The sequence below is a fragment of the Sorex fumeus genome, unplaced genomic scaffold, assembly GCF_029834395.1.
Source record: "Sorex fumeus unplaced genomic scaffold, SorFum_2.1 ptg000086l, whole genome shotgun sequence".
Classification (NCBI taxonomy): Eukaryota; Metazoa; Chordata; class Mammalia; order Eulipotyphla; family Soricidae; genus Sorex; species Sorex fumeus.
The window spans coordinates 12,168,550-12,189,097 of record NW_026606143.1 but is presented as its reverse complement, the minus strand read 5'-3'; the positions used below and the strand labels follow the sequence as shown (position 1 = coordinate 12,189,097).

The 20,548-nt window shown below is 38.4% G+C and overlaps 1 protein-coding gene across 1 annotated transcript in view; it reads left to right on the top strand.

The window, feature by feature from the left end:
• PRRG1 (proline rich and Gla domain 1) overlaps positions 1-20,548 on the top strand; it is a 134,990-nt gene that overhangs the window by 77,264 nt on the left and 37,178 nt on the right. The window lies entirely within an intron of this gene.

Here is a 20,548-nt window from a genome sequence, read left to right as displayed (position 1 = left end):
TCAGTGCTGGGGATTGAACCAAGGGCCCTATGCATGCTGGCTTATGTTTCAGCCCTTTGAGCTGTTGGTCCTATTTAGCATTTTTTTCTTCTCTTCCAATATGTAGTCTTTGGAAATGACTTTTATCAAGAATATTGTAGGTCTATAAAATTTTAATCTGATGAATCAGTTTCTGTTTTCACTCTCCAAACTTAATGGTACCATGCTATTGATAGTCGAGTATAAAACCATCCCTAGGATCATTGGTGAAAGAATGGGGTCACCAGGCGGTGCAGTTGGAGGTGCAACTATTGTAAATGTGTTTGTAAAAATTAAACCAAAACATGGAAATAACAGTTAGAAATGATCACTTTGGATAACAACTGAATATTGAAAGTACGTAAAGGGATATACATGATGGCCTGTCAGTACTTGTATTGAAAACATATTGCAGAGGGGGAGGGAGGGAGGGAAGGAGAGGTTGGGGGTTGGTGGCGGGAGGGAAACTGGGGACACTGGTAGTGGAAAATGTACACTAAGGGATGGGTGATATAACATGATATATTAAAACCTAATCATGAACAATGTAACTGTGTATCTCATTGTAATTCAATATTTAAAAAGAAGTTCTGGTAACCAGTAAAGCTCTTTTAAAATTTATTATTAATTTTTTACTTTTTAATTAAAGAACTGTGATTTCAAAGTTATTGATATTTGAGTTTTAGGTGCATAATATTTCAACACCAATCCCACCACCAGTGTCAATTTCCCTCCACCAGTGCTCCCATTTTCCATCCCCAACCAAATCCTGCCCCATTCCTGCCTGTCAACTTGATAGGTACATTATAAAGTTTCAGTGGTTGCAGCTTAAATCTCATGTTTCAATGTTGTTGAGTCTATGTTTTGGATATATGGCTCTACCCCTCACCCATATCACCAATAGAACTGAAGCCCTGATGCCCGTTCACCCATGGTCTTGCCTTGCAAGCAGCTGACCAGGACTTGATCCCTGCACACTCCATAATAAAAGTCCCCTAAGCCCTGACAGGATGGATTACTGAGCAGAGTCAGGAGTAAGCCCTGAGCATAGCTGGGTGTGCCCCTTCCCAAGAACAGATATTGTATATATACACTATGCAGCCATAAAAAAAGATATTGGTCTCATACCATGTTTTTTTATATCCCACAAATGAGTGCATTCATTCTATGTCTGTTCCTCTCCTAATTCATTTCATTCAGCATGATACTCTTCATGTCCATCCATCTAAAAGCAAATTTCATGACAATTTTTCCTGGTGACTATGTAGTATTCAATTGTTTAAATGTTCCTGTTTCTTTATCCAGCTTTCTGTTCTCGGGAACTCGTGTTGTTTTGATTGGAAGAATGCCGCAAGTTGGGAGGGAAGAGGGCAGTTAGAATAGAGAAAGGGCCACTATGAGAGTGATAGTAGGTAATGATCACTCTGGACAAGAATTGAGAGTTGAAAGTAGGTAATGGGGTGTTCATGATAATCTTTTAGCACCTGTCCTGCATACCATAATGCCCACAGGTAGAGAGAGAGAGAGAGAGAGAGAGAGAGAGAGAGAGAGAGAGAGAGAGAGACACATAGGTTCCCGCTGTAGATGCAGGTGGGATGGGGTTGTTGTGGGAGGGAAAGTGGGTATATTGGTGGTGGTGAAGGGACAGGTGATGGAATATTGTATGACTGAAGCAAAATCATGAACAACTCTATGTAAAAGAAAAAAATTAAAATAAAATTTAAATTAATTAAAAAAAACTTGTCAAAAAATAAACTAAAACATAGTCATGGTATAGGGAAACAACAGTAGTGCTGTCTTTGTTTGCTAAATTAAAATATAATATCTTTGGATTCATAGATATATCTAGCTCCTTTAGTCCAAGAAACTCATATAGCTCCACTCTTAAGACTTAGTGTAAGAAAGGGTGGTTCATATCTACCACTGTAGATATCTCCATCCTATAATTCACTGCTGAACTGCTGCTCAATTAGGTCAGTCCGAAACATTAATTCTTGACTTTCCAGTTCTGAGGAATGAATATTCACTCTTAAAGCCTTGTAAAGTGACTTTCCTATATTGGAATTTCTAATTTTATTTAACAGCTCTCTGGTTTATAGTTCGATTTGCTGGAGTGATAGCACAGCGGTAGGGCGTTTGCCTTGCACGCAGCCAACATGGCCGACCCGAGTTCGATTCCTCCGCCCCTCTCGGAGAGCCCAGCAAGCTACCGAGAGTATCTCGCCTGCATGGCAGGGCCTGGCAAGCTCCCCGTGACGTATTCAATATGCCAGACACAGTAACAACAAAGTCTCCAATGGAGACGTTACTGGACCCGCTCAAGCAAATCGATGATCAACGGGAGGGCCTTTACTTTTACTGGTTTATAGTTCAACTGAAGGCACACATTTAAAGACAATTATTTCATTTACTGGCCTATATTAAATCTGAGTTATTCTTCATTGTAATGTCATATCCATGCCTTTGTAGTTTTGATGCATTGTTATCATAAACTTCATAATTTTATAAAAGTGATATGTATATATGTGATATATAGATATATGTATATGTATATATATAAGTGATATGTATATATATATATATGTGTATATATATCTGCTTAGGGAAGAAAACAGTCATTATTTTTGCTCTCAAGGCTTCCACTAGAAAATCAAATGATCTATTTAAGGATCAGGTACTTTACTTTGTAGTGTCAGGGATTGAACCCAGGGCCTCACTTATGCAACACAGTGCTCTATAGCTGAGCTGCATCCCCAGCCTACTTTATTATTGTTGTTTTAACTCATTCTAATGCTTGGTGCTTTTTATTTTTTATGCCACACCCTGTGGTACTTGGGGTTTACTCCTGACTCTACACTCAGGGATCCCTCCTTGTGGGCTGGGGTGACCATATGGGGTGCTGGATATTGAATCTGGATATTGAATCTGGGTCAGTTGCAAACGAGGCAAGTGCCCTGCCCACTGTACTATCTCTGTGGTCTCAAATTTTGATGGGATCCTCTATGCTTTCACTTAGTAAGATGAAGATAGTCCTTAGTGTGTAAGCTTAGAATTGCTTTCTAAATCTGAGCAACTTTAAATGTTTTTTGAGTTGAGGTCACGGTCACGGTCCTCCCGTTGTTCATCGATTTGCTCGAGCGGGCCCAGTAACGTCTCCATTGGAGACTTTGTTGTTACTGTGTTTGGCATATCAGTACCTCACGGGTAGCTTGCCAGGCTCTGCCCTGCGGGCTCTCCGAGAGGGGCAGAGGAATTGAACTCGGGTTGGCCATGTTGGCTGCGTGCAAGGCAAACGCCCTACCCGCTGTGCTATCGCTCCAGCCCTTGAGTTGAGGTAGAATTCATATAACATAGAATTGAGCAATTTTAGTGTTTTGCAGCTATTCAGTCACAAAACATTTTCATCACTTCCAAAGAAGATCATGTCCTCACTGTACAGTCTCTAGTCCTCTTTTCTCTCCAGACCCTGATGATTTATACTATGAGGTCTATCTCTATAAATTTACATATTCATGTAAGTAGAATATAAAATGTCACTCTTTGGGAGACAGTACCTGGAGAAGCTCAGGGATTACTCCTGGCTCTGAACTTAGAAATTACTCCTAGCAGTACCTTGGGGACCATAAGGCATGCTGGGGATCAAACCCAGTTCAGCCACATGCAAGACAAATTCTGTACTTATTACTCTGGTCTCTAAAAATAAGTCACCTTTTGTGTCTGTGTTTTCAATTAAAATAATGCATGCTTATCAATAACATATGAGTATTAATAACTCATTCCATTTGATGTCTGAGTAATCTCTCATATGAATTTACCACTCATTATTTATTCACTTATGAGTTGGTGGGCATCTGGGTTGTTTCCACCCTTTGGGTATTGTGAATGGGGCTGTGCTACTAGAAACTGATGTAAGAGTTATTGTTTTGGATATATATTTTTAGTTTATTATATTGGTATGTGTAACTATTGACATTTTGGATTGTATAATTACTTGAATTAATGGGCAACCTGTGCATTGTAAGATGTTTAGAATTCACTTTGGATATTAGATTCCAGTGGTACCTAACCCTTCAAGTTGTGATAATTGAAAATGCATCCACACACTGAAAAATACTTTTTAAGGTGCAGAATTGCCCAATACTGTGAACCACTGACTTAGACTTAAAAAAGGAAATCTTTAAAACTGTAATTCACATATAAAGATGTTTTCCTTAGAAGTATTTGAGTGTAAACAGCACTGTATGTCTCTAAATGCCAAGACATAAACCTGATCCAAAATCCAAGCAGCCATGCCCTTAGAAAGTCAAGTAATCTCTGAATTTCAATTTTCTTATAAGATGAAATGCTTGAGATGGGTCATTGGTTTCCAGTGTGTTCACTGAAGCCCCAAGTTTTGTAAAAGGGCCTGGAGGAACCCACATCAGAGACGGGAGCAATGCAAAAGTGCTTTACAGACCAAACAGGAAAAAATTGAAGTCTGCAATCATTTTTCAGAGCAAATTCACAAATAACATTGGTTCCACCATTTCTGAGATCCAGGTGCAAATTTGTCAGCACTTCCCTTTCTTAAATCCATTATGCTCTGTTTTTTGGGCCTGAGAGAAAGATACCTGAGAGTGATCTTTGAATGTTCTCTGAATAGCCATCTCAGGTCTGTGCTTTTTGTTTGTTTGTCTTGGGCCACACCTGAAAGTTGTCAGGGCTTACGCCTGCCTCTACACTCAAGGATCACTCCTGGAGGGCTTGGGGGAACATACCGGGTACTGGTGATCAAACCCAGATGCCTCATGCAAGGTAAATGCCTTGCCCCCTATAATATTACTCCAACCCAGGGCGATGCAATTAAGAAAATTGAAATGTAACACTTATTCTGTTAGGAAAATCAATTAATTAATCTCTTCTGAACTCTGTATTCCAGTAACCTAGCACATAGATCATACCCTCTATGTTGACAACTTGTAAAGCAGCAGTCACCAGAACATAGTTTAATGTTTAAAATCATATTTCTTCTATGGTGAGCTATATTTACCTATCTTTTCCTACATTAGGTGTTGGTTACGAGTTACAGTCATGTCCTAATGGAAGAGATATATAGTTAATTTAACTAGGTTTCATAAACTAAAAAATATTGGGAATATCCTGGTATGGTGCTGGGATTTACTTTCATGAACATGCACTTAGCCCATTGAGCTCTTTCTATGGCCCCAGTGAAAAAGGTATTGTTGCAACAACTGTAAACACTAAACTGTATTTTGGGGCCTGGAGAGTGTACAACATGTAAGGTAAGGTGTTGCCTTGCACACAGTAGACTTGGGTTTAATCCCCCCCCACACACACTATATATATATATATATATACATATATACATATATATATAAAATTTCTGAGCACAGAGCCATGGGTAAACCTAGAGCACAGCAAGATATGACCCCAAAACAAAAGCCAAACCAAACAAAAAAATAATGGTATTCTTGCTGATATAATTGAGTCACTAGTGATAGAAGAAATATTTATTTTTGGGGTTCTCCCCTTTTTGATTTTGGAGTTTTATGTTGTTTTGTTTGGAGGGCCATACCCTACTATGCTCAGGACTCACTCCTGCTGGTGCTTCAGGAATCATATTTAGTTCTCAGGAGTCAGCAGTGTGTAAGGCAAGCACCTTAGCCCCTATACTATCTCTCAAGCTGGGTTTCTCTTCTTTTTTTAAAAAAAAATTATTGAATCCCCATGAGATACACAATAACAAGGTTGTTCAAGATTGTTCAAGGTTGGGTTTTAGTTATATAATGTTCCAACACCCATACCTTTATCAGTTACATTTCCCACCACCAGTGTCCCCAGGCTCCCCCCTCCTCCTCCCTCCTTTATTCTCTCTCTGTTTCTCTCTTCCTCCCTCTTTCTCTCCTTCCTGTCTTTGGGGCATTATTGTTTGCAATACCTATCCTGAAAGGTTATCATGTTTACCTATTTTCAACATTCAGTTTTGTTCAGAGTGATCATTTCTAACTATTACTGTCATAATGATCCCGTCTCTATCCTAACTGTCCTTTGCCCCTGCCCACGCACACACTTATGGAAAGCTTCCAACCATTGACCAGTCCTCCTGCCCCCTCTTTTACCTGGCCTTGGATATTAGTTTCATACTATTTTTTTAATATCCCACTGGGTTTCTCCTCTCTTGATGATTCTACATGCTTTAGTATTTAGGTGCAAAGTAGATCACTTACTAATTCTGTATTTGTTTGCTTCCTGTGAGTAAGGCATAGTCCCTATCCATAAATATGTGCCAGCTTTATCAGTTGTTGCTATAACTTGATGACTGTGTTCTATCATTTCATGAAAAGCTCTTTTTTTCACTTTATCAAAATATGAGACCTTTATTTATTTATTTATTTATTTATTAAAGAGTCACGATTTACAGAGCTACTGATAGTTGAGTTTTAGGCATACAAAATTCAATACCAATCTCTCCCCCAGTGTCAACTTCCCTCCACCAGTGTTCCCATATTCCCTTCCATCCCAACTCTCACTCCACAATTTGACAAGCACATTACGAGGTCTCAGTGGTTGCCACTTAGATCTCATGCTTTCAGTTCTGTTGAATCTATGTTTTGGATATATAACTCACTCATATCACTGGGATAACTGAAGCCCTGATGCCTGGTAACCCATTATTTTTCATTCTATGAAGAGTTCTTTTTGATAAGGAATCACAAATTGTAAAACTCCTTCAAAGAAAATTTGGCCTTTTATCTTCCTTTGTGGGAGACTCTATTAAACCATTTTTTCCTTACAAAGCATAAAATTATCAGATAAGACATCAGAACATGTAGTATAAAACTTGGCTTTTAAGAAAATCATATCGAGTTGGTAAGAATCACTCTGGGCGCACCATGTTTGTTTGGTTTTGAAAGAATATTTACTTTATAGATGCCACATTATCTCTTTTATCTCCTCTCATAGAATTCTATTTCTGGCATTTTATGTATACTTATTCCTGGAAACCTGCCTCTGTCATCTGACAATTCATTGCTTGCCTCTGGTAGCAAATACATACATATATATATATATATATATATATATATATATATATATATATAAAGTTATCTTTTTTTGCTAAGCAGGTTCAGGGCATGAAAAATATTAATAACAATTATATTTTTCTCTCAAATCCTTAGATTTCCTACTCTCACAAGCTTGGTACTCTAACCTTAATTATAAAAATATCTGAGTTCTTGGTGCTGGAGCAGTAGGTAAGGCACTTGCCTTGCACACAGCTAACCCCGGTTTGATCACCAGCATCCATATGGCCCTCAAACCTATCAGGAGTAATTTCTGAGTGCAGAGAAAGGAGTAAGACCTGAGAATTACAAGGTGTGACCAAAAATCAGATCTTGAATGGTTATCAGCTCCCTGATAACATGTGGAGACATTATAATACATGCCATTTATGAATTTCTGTCAGCCTGATTGGGCATATTAGCACCATTATACCACATATTTTTAATCATAAACCAAAATGCTATGAAAACTCAATCTTTAATTTCCATAAATAGGCTTCAGTGGTAAAATTAAATTGGCAAATATTCTACTTTTTAACCTTCCCAGAGTAGGAGGATGATCCAAATAGCAACTTTTTAGCTTGTGTAATTTTGTTTTTTAGTAAGTGAAATGTCACTTTAGAATGTGAGACTATTTTCCTAGGGAAAGTTATTTCTATCAGTCCATGGGGGAAGAATCCAGCCTATTTTCACACCTATTTTTCATACTTATTTTCAACACCTATTTCAGTAGAATAAAACTTTGAAGACGCTCAATGTAAGCATGAACAGCTGAGTAAATACTAGTATCAGAACATCTTAGAAGAAAGCAAGGAATGATGAATGTGACGCTTCAGCAGACTTTTTGTATGTTTTTAATAAATCCGAGCACAAAATTGGGTGGGGAAAATGCCTTTGTTGATTTTTTTCCTCTTTTTTTTAAAAGTTATTTTGTTGATGTTGGTTTGGAGGAATAGTGGATGCTTAGCTGGAAAATAGTGTGTTCACATTTCCAAAGAATTTGGATATGACCTACTCTTTCCATTTAACAAAAATCTTTTCCAATATTTGAACTATTCAAAGTTGCAGCTGAAAGGGCTTAAGAAATCATGCACAACACCTTAACATCACAAATTCAGCAGCAGCCTGTTTAAAATGCCAGGAGCTGGGACAGGAATCTTGTGTATCCTGGGTACAAATTCACAGCCTTTTCATCATACCACCCTTTTCACCTATCTTGCAGTTTGACTTCCCTCGAGAGCAGTAAGAATGGTGAATGAAGGTTTGCTTTCTTATAGACTTCACCAAGAGAGTCTTCAAATGGCAGTGGATGGCTCACACACGTGGATAGCTCAGCATGTGCTGAGTAAAGCTTTGAAGAATTTGCAGCTAAAAAAAGATAATTAGATATTTTTTCCCAAAGAAAACGATAGCTTCCAGGTTAGCATGTGGACTCACAGATTAGAGTGTGGCATACCACCCATTATACAACATTATCTAGGAATAGTCCCGTTTGAATAAATTGGTTTTGTGTACAACTGATTCTCACATTTTTTTTTGGGGGGGGGGAGTGCAGATTTTGTGTACAGTGGCAGTGTTGAGCAGGGGAACTCTGAGACAGTAGTGGGAGGAAGCAGACACTCTCGTGGATGGCATAGGGTTAGAACACAATATGCATGAAACCCTGTCATTAACAGGATGATTGTAAATCAGTGACTAAAATAATAAATGAACATTATAATTTACTACCTTCCTAAATAGTATCCTGAATGTTATATTGTCCTCCAGTGCTGATTCAGAATCACTCAAAGCTATAGGTCTCATCATCAGTGAGACCTATAGCTTTGGGAGCTATTGGTGTGTGTGTGTGGGGGGGGGGGGGGGGTTGTACAGCATACTTTAAATAACTGCTGAAGGATCTCATGGTTCTTTTCCCCTGCCTTCAGATTAATCAGCTTTTACTTCTTGCTAACCCTTCTACTTTTCAGCTTTAATGTGCTGTAAATCTTTCAAGTTTCATAACCAGACTCATGGAGATAGGTTGAATAGATTCTTATTAATCTGAGAGTTGGTAGTCCCTTGTCAGTAAAGCATAAGTTGTAATGCCTGACCTTGATCATTGCTTATTTCTAAGTTCATAAAACTGAATTCATTTCAGTAACTCTTAATGTGAATGATAATATTATTATTCTTAATATCCACACATTTCCTGAGAATATTTGATACCTCATTAAACACATCACTGAAAATAGGCTGCCTGTTCCATTGAATCAACTGCAAATCATCCATCTATACATTTTCAACAAATACTGAAAACAAGCCCAATGCAGAGATAGTTTGTATTTTAAACAGCATTTCATGAAGTTTAATCCATTTCATCCCAAACTTCAACACAGGCACCAAACTCAAAAGTATCCTTGGAGTTAAGCATACAGACACAGTGCAGGTTAACCCTAGCCTTCCTTTTTTAGTCCTCATCTTCTAAATATATATTTAATATCAGCCCTGTAATTCTCTTGTTTTTTCTTTGATGGAATAGATGCAGCCATGTCAGTGACAGCAAATCATTGTAATATTGAACATCCATTCTTTGCCTAGCCATGAGCAGAGTGCTTTGTAATTATCTCATTTATAACTAGGAGATTGGTGCGCTGTTAGTCCAATTTTATAGCTGAAGAAGCGAAGCTTAAGGTTGTTTCTCCCTGACATAGCTGTTTGCTCTAACAACTCTTTCTCTTACTTTCTAAATGTGTAATATGATGTATACCACTTAACAAGCTTGAGATACCAATGAGATCACAGTTGTTACTCAAATTAAACAACCACAGCCCCTGGGAATAGAAGAACATCTTTCTTTCCTGACCAAATCCTTTCCCATGGGAAATTCTGGAGCTCTGGGTTTTAGAAGAGTAGGCCCTGACTCTTATATCGGAGAAAAGGAAATAGAATGCTAGGTTCACTTGATATTCTTTCTTGCTACTGTTTCTAGAATATAGTCTTATATGAAAAACAGGGCTTCTGTACCAGGCTTTCTGAGACCCAGAATAATTCCAAGGACACTAGAGGAATCACAGTCAGAGGATGTCCTAGCTGGATTTATAGGTAATTTTCTTCTGTGAAGGGACAAGAAGGTACTTTTCTACTCAGCATTTCATTTACCTTTGTTCACGCCTTAATATAGTAAGCCTAACTTAACAATGTTCTAGCTATTTAGTGACCCTGTTTCACTTTTCATATTCCTGGCCTCTTTCCCAGGCAAGTTCATAAAACCAGAGTGGCTAACTGAGGAAAAGCAAAGCTAGGATAACCTAAAATTGAGTGATGCGACTAAATGGTTCAGGGGATTGTGCTGTCTTATTTGGTCTATAAAAAGAATTTGGTCTAAAAAGAATCACTCAGTTTCTTGCTAAGTGTACCTTCTTTAAGGCAAAAAAAAAAAAACGACCCCAAGCAAAAGCACTCACCCCCATCAACAATTGCACCCATTTGGATCATTCTAGTGACAGGGAATGGTATAACCTATTTGTAAAGAGCAATATTTGTATTTCCATTTAAGTCACACAGTTACTTCCTAATGGGAGGTATGTGTGTGCCTCTTGAGCATTCCACAGCCTCTCATTCCTTGGAGTCAGATTGAATATTGCTACTTGTGCTTTCTGTTACATGTTAATTTTTCACACAACACTTGCGTGTTTTAGGGGGGTAGTGTTTTGTTTTTATTGTTGTTTTGGGGACCACACTTGGTGGTTCCCAGAGCTTACTTCTGGCTCTATGCTCAGGGTTCTCTGCATGCAGTGCTTGGAGGATCATATGGGATCAAACTCAGGTCAGTTGCATGCAAGGCAAGTGCCCTAAACCTTATACTATTTCTGATGGATTTCATCTACCTTATGCTAAGCTAATAGTTTGTGTTATTTTCTGCAGATATTATAAATGTAAATTGTTCTGGAAATTCTTTATGAATTTTAATTGAAGCATCATGATTTACAGTAGTATTAATAATGTAACTGTACCACACCCACCATCATAATGCTAGTATTCCTTCATCTTATATCTTCTTATATCTTTTATCCCCTCCACAACCCCACCTGGCAAGTTTTGCAGGCAGAGTCTCGGGGTGTATTTTCATTGGCCATTTTCTAGTCCCTTTGTTTCTTTGCGCACCATGTATGAGTCAGATCACTGAGAATTTGTCCTACTCTTGACTCAATTTGTGCTCTCTAGTTCTTCCACATTGTAAAGGAAAAAATCCATCTTCTCTTATACCTGAGTAGTATTCCTTTGTGTTTGTAAGCCAGAATTTTTTTATCCACTTATCTGTTGTTGTTGGGTCCATGGGTTGTTTTCAGATCTTGCAATCTAGATCAAGTTTTCTGCACTCTAGGGGTTGGCGCCAATGAGTGGAATCACTGTATCATATGGAAGTTCTGTTTTTATTTTACAGTATAGTTTTATTATCATAAATAGTTATGGACTAAACTAAAACCATAAATAGTAAATAGTCTGTTGAAGTTTATAGTATTGATGCTCAAAGTTACTGCAAATCCCAGACACTAAAGTGCCCCTGACCCTCCACCACTGTCTCTTTGTCACTTCTGGTTTGACTTCCAATCCCCTCACTGTTGATTGACATTTATTGTTTTGTTCCGTACTTTTACCTCCCTGAAGCACCACTTTTGTGCTCTAGACCCTCCATCTATGCTCCAGTGTCACTTCAGGTTAACCTCATTTGTACCCCCAACTTTCCGGTCACAACCTGACACTCTCAGGTCTGTAATCTAGTGCCCAGGATATATTACTGATATTGTTTATAACCTTTATTTGCTTCTATAGAGAAGCCACATAAGAGCTGCACAATGAAGACAATTGCTCTATTGCTGAGCTACATCCCCAGTCCCTGGAAGTTCTATGTAAAAATTAAAAACCAAATCTTTCTATTTTTGTTTTTATTTTTGTTTTAAGACCACACCCAGCAGTGTTTAGGGCTTACTTCTGGCTCTGTGCTTTGATCACTCTGGGGTGCCCTCTGGGGTTCATGTGTGGTGCCAGGGACCAAACCCGGGTTGGCCATGTGTGAGGCAAATGCCCTATCTGCTGTATTATCCCTCCAGTCCTTTTAAGTTTTGAGATTTCTCCATACCATTTCCAGAGAAGCTGAACCAGATGACATTCTTAACAACTGAGCCCAATGTTTCATTGCAACCCTACAAGCACTGGTTGTTCCCACAATTTTTGATATAGGATATTCTCCCTGGTGTGAGGTGATAGCTCACTGTCCATCATACCCAGTTATTCTGGTGCCTCATTTAGAGCCTTTTTTAATTTTAATTTTTGGTCTAGTTGTTCTGCCCAATGATTAGATTGGGGTATTACAGTTTACATTATTATTATACTGTCATCAATGTACCTTCTCAGATCTATTATGCTTTGTAAACTTTGTTGCTTCTTCAATTTGATGCACATGTGTATCTAGATCTAGATATATGGATCGAAATTAAGTCCTTTTGGTCTATTGATCCTTTAACAAGTGTCTAATGTCCCTCCCTATGTGTTTTATTTACTTTGAATGATATTTGGTCTAAAACTAATATCCATACTTTTTGAAATATGCCCAATTGCTTTCCAACCATTCACTCTTAGCCTGTGTTTATTATGTGAGTTTTAAGTGTGTCTCCTGTAAGCACCAGAAGATTGGGGTTCGTTTTCTTATTCAACCTGCTATTCTGTACATTATTTTATGGGAGAGTCTAGTCCATTGGCATTTAAAAGAAATGATTTATTTTGTTGTTATGTAAGGAGTCTGGCTGCTTGTGTTGTTTGAAGTTTCCTTCTTATATGTGGCCTTTCAGTATCCTTACCAGAGCTAGATTAGAATAATTGTCCTCAGCTGCTATTTGAGAATATTTCAGAGTAAAAGGCGGGATACCACTGTCTTGCTAGGTAGAGGACTCTTGGCTAGAGGCTCTTTTCATTCAATATTTTGTATATACTCTTCCATTCTTTTTTTGCTTATAGAATGTCATTAGCGAAATCTGTAAATCTAATACTTTTCCCCATGATGCACAAGGTTTAACTTCTCTTTTTGCTCTTAGGAGCTTGTCTCTGGTCCTCAACATTTTGCTTACAAAATTTCTTGGTGTTATCTTGTTTAGGTTTACTCTGGCAAACTTTGGGGCTCTTGGATCAGTACCCCCATAATCACTCTTCAGATTGGGGAAATTCTTATCAATTATTTCTTTCATTACTCTTTCTTCTCTCTTTTTCTGGAATTCCTATGATTCTGAACTTGCTTATGTTGATATTGTCAATAATATCCCTTTATTTTTTCCTTATTCTCTTATCGGTGTCTTCTTTCTTGCTGGAGTTGTTTACTGTATCTTAGCATGTACTTATTCACTTTTCAGTTTCATCCATTCTAAGCCTGAAGCTTACTCATTACATTCTTAAGTTTCTTTAGTCATGTTTAAGTTATTTCTTTCATTTTTTTCCACCAGGTTTTCTTCAGGTTTCTTGATTCTCTGCTTGAATATCATTTTCAAATCATTGAGCATTGATATGATAGTTTTCCTAAAGATTTCTTCAGGCAGATTACAATGATACTATCTACAATGATCTCTCTACTTTTGTTAACCTCTATTGTTAATTCTGTATTCTTATATTTTCCCTTTGTCACAAGTGTTCACAGGTGACTGGGGTTTGGGTGGGCTGGTGGTATCTATGTTCAAACAGTACTCTTGGTCTAGCACCTCCCCTACTTTTGGGAGTAGGGAGATATCTGGCGGAATCTGGGACCTTTGTGACCATGGCAGGGTGTCTACATCTCAAAGTTTTTGTTTTTTTGCTTTTTGGGTCACACCCAGCGATGCTCAGGGGTTACTCCTGGCTTTGCACTCAGGAATTACTCCTGGCGGTGCTCGGGGGACCATATGGGATGCTGGGAATTGAACCCGGGCTGGCTGTGTGCAAGGCAAATGCCCTACCCACTGTGCTATTGCTCCAGCCCCACATATCAGATTTTTTATGGTGAACTTGTGGTGATAGGCTGAGTATATAGCAAACCCCTGAGAATTTCCGACAGGATTTTGAAGTATGTACAATGGGTGAAGTTTTGTGACTGATGGTTTGGGGGTTGAGGTCACAAGGGCACAGGTGAGCTAAAGTCCACCTGGCACACAGCTAAAAAGGGATCCATGGTTAAGTTCCCCAGATCCTTCAACTTCTGTGGGCACCTCTGTTTTTTGATAGGATTGATTTTTGGAGGGTTCAGTTTTTTGAGTGCTTTATATATCTTAGATATTAGCCCTTTGTTAGATATATTGTGTATAAATACTTCCTCCCATTAGTTAGGATATCTATTTTATTTTGCAGTGCTGAAATTGGTTTGATGTCGTCTCATTTCTTTTGCAGTGCTGAAACATAATTTTATATACTAGAATTTTCCCCATATTTTCTTCTATATTTTATGGATTGTTCCAGTTGGGGCTGGAGCGATAGCACAGTGGCAGGGCATTTGCTTTGTACATGGCTGGCTGGCTGGCTGACCCGTGTTCGATTCCTCCATCCCGGAAAGCTACCAAGAGTATCTCGCCCACACAGCAAAGACTGGAAAGCTCCCTGGGATGTATTCGATGTGCCAAACACAGTAACAAGTCTCACAATGGAGACATTACTGGGCCCGCTCAAGAAAATCGATGAACAACAGGAGGATAGTGCTACAGTACTAATTTTATGGATTATCAGTCTTAGACTTTAAACAATTTTAGTAAAGGCATTTCCTAACTGAATCTAAAGAAAGTTTGCTCTTCTTTATTTCCCTTAATGAAAAAGGAATTTTAAAAATAACATGCATTCAACATGGCTGACCCAAGTTCGATTCCTCCACCCCTCTCAGAGAGCCCGCAAGCTACTGAGAGTATCTTGCCCGCATGGCAAAGCCTGGCAAGCTACCCATGAGGTATTTGATATGGCAAACACAGTAACAACAAGTCTCAAAAAATGGAGATGTTACTGGGCCCGCTCGAGCAAATCGATGAACAATGGGAGGACAGTTCTGGAAAAATGAAACTTATGTATTGGGGCTGGAGCAATAGCATAGCGGATAGGGCGTTTGCCTTGCACGTGGCCCACCCGGGTTCGATTCCCAGCATCCTGTATGGTCCCCTGAGCACCGCCAGAGGTGATTCCTGAGTGCAGAGCCAGGAGTAACCCCTGTGCATCGCCAGATGTGACCCAAAAAGCAAAAAAAAGAAAAAAAACACTTAAGTGTTGTGTTCTCAAATACATTATATTCTGTATATAAATATCCTATCTTGTGATCTTTGATTCCTGAAAGTTGGGGGTTAACTTATGAAGTGCCTTAGCTACAAACAGCACTACTTTAATTTTATAAGTCCAAGCACAAACTCTGACATTATAAAAATTGCCCACTGCTAAAAAAAAGAGATAGTACGACTTTAAAAGCTGCCCCCTTTGTCTTTAGTTATCACATTGGAAAAAAAAACCTACTTCCAGTATTATCCAATAGACTTTCAACTTACTTTAATGAGACATGGCATATATAATGCCATAATCTCCAGCTTCCTAATATATGACTATCCATTTAAATCTATTACTGGTTGGTTTCTTATTCCAGGGTAGCATATTATTCAAGGTATCATCTAATTGATCAGATTTGGCAAGTGAGATCAAGTCTCCTTGCCAATGTATTCTATCTAAAGTCCTCAGTATATTATGTTGTCTTTCAGGTCAAGAAGTATCCAGAAGGTGTTTATGGAATGCTCTTGGTAATTTGATTAGTCTTGGATTAGAAGACTTGTCTGTTGTGTTACTTGACCTCCTGAATTAGCTTGCTTTCAGGTTACAGGAGGTAACCTTGCTTTTCTTCAATCCCCTTTGTATCTAGAGAGCATATAATAAAATTATTTTCTCTTAAAATTTCATTTTTTCTCTTAAAGGTTTAAAGCACAGTATTATGGGGCCATAACGATAGTATAGTGTGTAAGGTACTTGCCTTGAAGGTGCGTGACCCGGGTTTGATCCCCTGCACTGCAAAACTGCAAATGGTCCCCTGAGCCCCGCCAGGAGTAAGCCCTAGAATGCCACTGGGTGTGACCCAAAACCAAAAAAAAAAAAGATTAAAAATTAAGAACAGTATTATTGTTTGCCAAAAACTAATGATTATTTTGTATTCTGTTAACATATCTATTGTGTTTCACAAAAAAGCAGGCAGTCCTGATTAGTTTTCAAGTTGCGAGACACACAAAGATATGCACACAATGTAAGACACTTTTTTTTATGAGACAATGGTGATGTAGAAACTTGTCCATTTTGTATGACCAACAAATAAAGGAATCGAACATGTTTATCCAGGACAGGAGAAGTCTCAAAGGAAATCAGATATTGTCTTCATGTATTGGTTGACCTGTTTTATGGGGAAGTGAATGTCACTTCAGAGGACATACATTTATAAGATTGATGTCAAGGAAAATGTTCAGTGAGCTGTCCTTGAAAAGCACTCGGTAGTCAAATGTGACTAAAACATGTTACTTTTCTTGAGATTTAAAATATATACCAGGGGCCGGAGCAATAGCATAGTGGAGAGGGCATTTGCCATGCATGCAGCCAAACTGGGTTTGATCCCCGGCATCCCATATGCTCCCCTAAGCACCGCCAGGAGTCAATCCTGAGTACAGAGCCAGGAGTAACCCCTGAGCATTAGTGGGTGTGACCCCAAAAGCCAAAATAAATAAATAAATAAAATTAAATGTATACCAAATACATACTACCTGAAAAATGTAGTTTTAAGATTTCTTAATCCCAGCTTGCCATAAAAATATTCCTTAAAACTGGTTTTTCTAAGGGCTATCTTCTGAAAATGGGTGGTGACCCTATGTGGAGTCATAGAAATGAATGTTGCAAAAAGTTTATGGTTGCAGAAAAATTTGGCAGTAGTAAAAGATATTCTGAACACACAACAACCCAAGATTAATTATTTCAAAATTAGCTACATAATGAATCAAGGAGTTTCTGGCAGTGTTCACACATGTTGCATTTCTCAGACAAAAGGGGGTCACAAATGGAAGATGGAAAATCTAGGTACTGACACTACTAGGTAATGATTCACAGAGTGTGATTGTGGGACCAGTATTACCTGGGAAACTATTACAAAAGTAACTTCTTGGCCTTACCCCAAACCCCAAAAGTAACTTCTTGGCCTTACCCCAAACCCCTTTGGGAGCTGGGCCCAGAAATCTTTGTGATAAGTTGTCTATGAGTGTGTGCTGTGGCTGAACTGTGAGAAGCATTGCCAAAATATTATAGTATTATTCTATAACTCAGTTTCCTTCATAGTGCCTTTGTTTTTATTATTAAAGATTTCTTCTAATGATACTCGGTGACTCTGATGTATTTTATAGACGGTTACTCTAATGAGATTATAGCACTGTAGCACTGTCCTTCTATCCTTCCGTTGTTCATTGATTTGCTGGAGCGGGCACCAGTAACGTCTCCATTGTGAGACTTGTTGTTACTGTGTTTGGCATATCAAATATGCCACAGGGAGCTTGCCAGGCTCTGCTATGAGGGCGGGATATTCTCGGTAGCTTGCCGGGCTCTTTGAGAGGGATGGAGGTCGGCTGCGTTTAAGGCAAACACTCTACCCACTGTGCTATTGTTCCAGCCCCAATGAGATTGTAAAGAAAATAAACACTTATGAAAGTCTTTAATTATTTTTCAAAATAATATAGGGTCTATCTAGCTTATATCAATTTGGATATTTTAAATACTCCTAAGTAATCTGTAGCTTATTTAGATATATAATATATAATGTTTCTAAATACATATTTGTATAATGAAATATGCCTTAAATACATTACTATTGCCATTTTTGATGGAGCTTTACATTTACTTTAAGATGTTCTTTGAAAGGGTTGACTTTTTCTTAATTGTCTTGAAGTATCTATAATGTATCTTGAACTGTGTCAGCTTATTATGAGATTAAGGAAATTTCTGTTTCTTTGCATAAGCAGAAATGAAATTCTGGTGCCACTGTATTATCTCATCAAAGAAGCATTACATTTTTAGGAAAATGTAATTGAAGTATAGTTTTTTACTTAAGTAAAATGTTTAATTAAGAGGAATAGGAGAGAGAAAAGAAAGAGGAGAGGAGAAAGAGAATATGAGAATGTGAATGGATTGTTTGTCCTGATAACGTTAATGGTGTACTTTACTATTAAAGATGAAATGATCTTTAATAGTAAATCACAGTGCCACAATAAAAGATGAAAATGTCTTAAAAACTTCAATTGGGGGGGTGTGAAGCGATAGCACAGCAGGTAGGGTGTTTGCCTTGCACGCGGCCGACCCGGGTTCAATTTCCAACATCCCATGTGGTCCCCCTGAGCACTACCAGGAGTAATTTCTGAGTTCAGAGCCAGGAGTAGTAACCCCTGTGCATCGCCAGGTGTGAGCCAAAAAGCCAAACAAACAAACAAAAAACTTCAATTGGGATTGGAGTCTTAAATTGGTTTTATTTTTTTTTGGGGGGGGGGAGGGCACACTTGATGGTGCTTCAGACTTATTCCTGACAGACCTTGGGCTACCAGATGTGGTACAGAGATGGAACCTAGGTCAGGCTCCTGCAAGGTTCCTTAACCCTGTACTATCTCTCTAGCCTTGGAATCATAAGTTAGAATCATTAGTATTTCTCTGCCTCCTTCTCTGCCTTTAGGCTGTGGATCTTTATGTGGTCTGGGATGACTGAATTTCACCCAGCAGCTCACATATTTTCTGTGCCTGTGGATAGAACAGAGCCTACTTGATTGAGAATCAAAAGACTAAGATCAGGGGGCCCAGAGACATAGTACAGTGGGTAAGGCATTTGCTTTGCATGCCACCCACCCCTTTTGATCTAAGCACCACTTACAGTTCCCAGAACATCACCAGTAGTGCAGAGTCAGCCCCTGAGTACCTCCAGTTGCCCTTAAACAACAACACAACGTATTCTACAACTAAAATAAATTTTTTAGTTATGTGTGTCCACGTTTTGGATCTCTTATGAAATTAAAAAGCTGACCTTAGACTTTGATTCTATTTGAATTTCTGCCCTAATAAAAGAAGTTTTTCAGGAGAGAGATGCACCATGCACCTTTCCTAAGGCAGGACCTGCAGTATAAGTTCAGGTTGGAGTTGGAGGTGTAAAACAGCATAATCACTCACAATATCATGCTTTCACAGAAAGAAAAGGAAGTGAGTTTTGTCTATAAAGAGATAGAAATTCAAGAGTAAAAAGTACCAAGGCAGTTCCTCAAAATGAGCCTCTTCTTTCTCTTCCAAGAGGAAGCTCCAAGTGGAAATAGAATTTAATCCTGTATTTTCTCCCATTGGGTGATATGTTTATCTCCTTGCATAATAATGGACATTATGATTAGGAAGACATTGTCTCACACAAGCATCATGTGATTCTCTCAATTAAACCTGTAAGGTAGTGTACTTAGTAACATATAAAGAAATAAAGATCAAAAAGAGTAAATTGCTCTTGGTACAGAGCTAAGAGTTTAAACAAAAATCTATTTCCCAACAAGCTGAATGCTAATAATCATGAGAGAGAAGAAGAGAGGCTCAATCAAGGGAGAATATGAGCTTCTCCAAAGGGGAGAGAGATGAGAAATAGGCAAATGTATAATGTAACCTTTTCCTTATTTTATTTGGTTTGGGTATTTGGGGCTACACCGGGTGTTATTGGGTAATTATACCCTTGGCTCCATCCTCGGAGGTCATTCCTAGTAGCCTCTGTTGCAGTGTATAGGGATCAAACCTCAGGGCCTCAGGGCCTCCCACATGCAAAGTACATGGGAGACCCAGGTTTGATAGCTCACAGCCCTTTGAACTCTCTTGCTCAACTTTATTCATTTTTGTGGGTATTATAAATGTACATTTTAAATGTTGATAAGTACCTCTGTAAGTCAAGCTGAAAAATTTTGGATTTTTTGAAGGGACTTTGATATATTAAAATGTTCACTGTATCACTGTAATCCCATTGTTCCTTGATTTACTTGAGCGGGCACCAGTAACGCTCGTCTCTGTATGTCCCAGCCCTGATATTTTACCAGCCTCTCTGAACTCGTCTTTCCCAATGATTGGAGGCTCTTTCAGGGTCAGGGGAATGAGATCTGTTATAGTTACTGCTTTTGGCACATATGTTACAGTATATTTTAACATAAGTGCATGTAAAATAAATATATTTTTAGTATTCCTTGCAATAAAATATGGCCAAATTTATCTCCATTTCTTAAAAGAGTTTTGCCATCTCCTTTTCATACAAGTACATGTTCTTTGGTTTGATATTATTATGTCAATTGATATTTTATTTTTACTCAGGGGTCAAGACTAATAGTTTAGAAAGAGGAATTTTGATTGCTGATATCCAACAGCAAAAGGGCATGGTATCGACATGAGTTTAAGTAGTGTTATCATTATTACTATATTTAAAC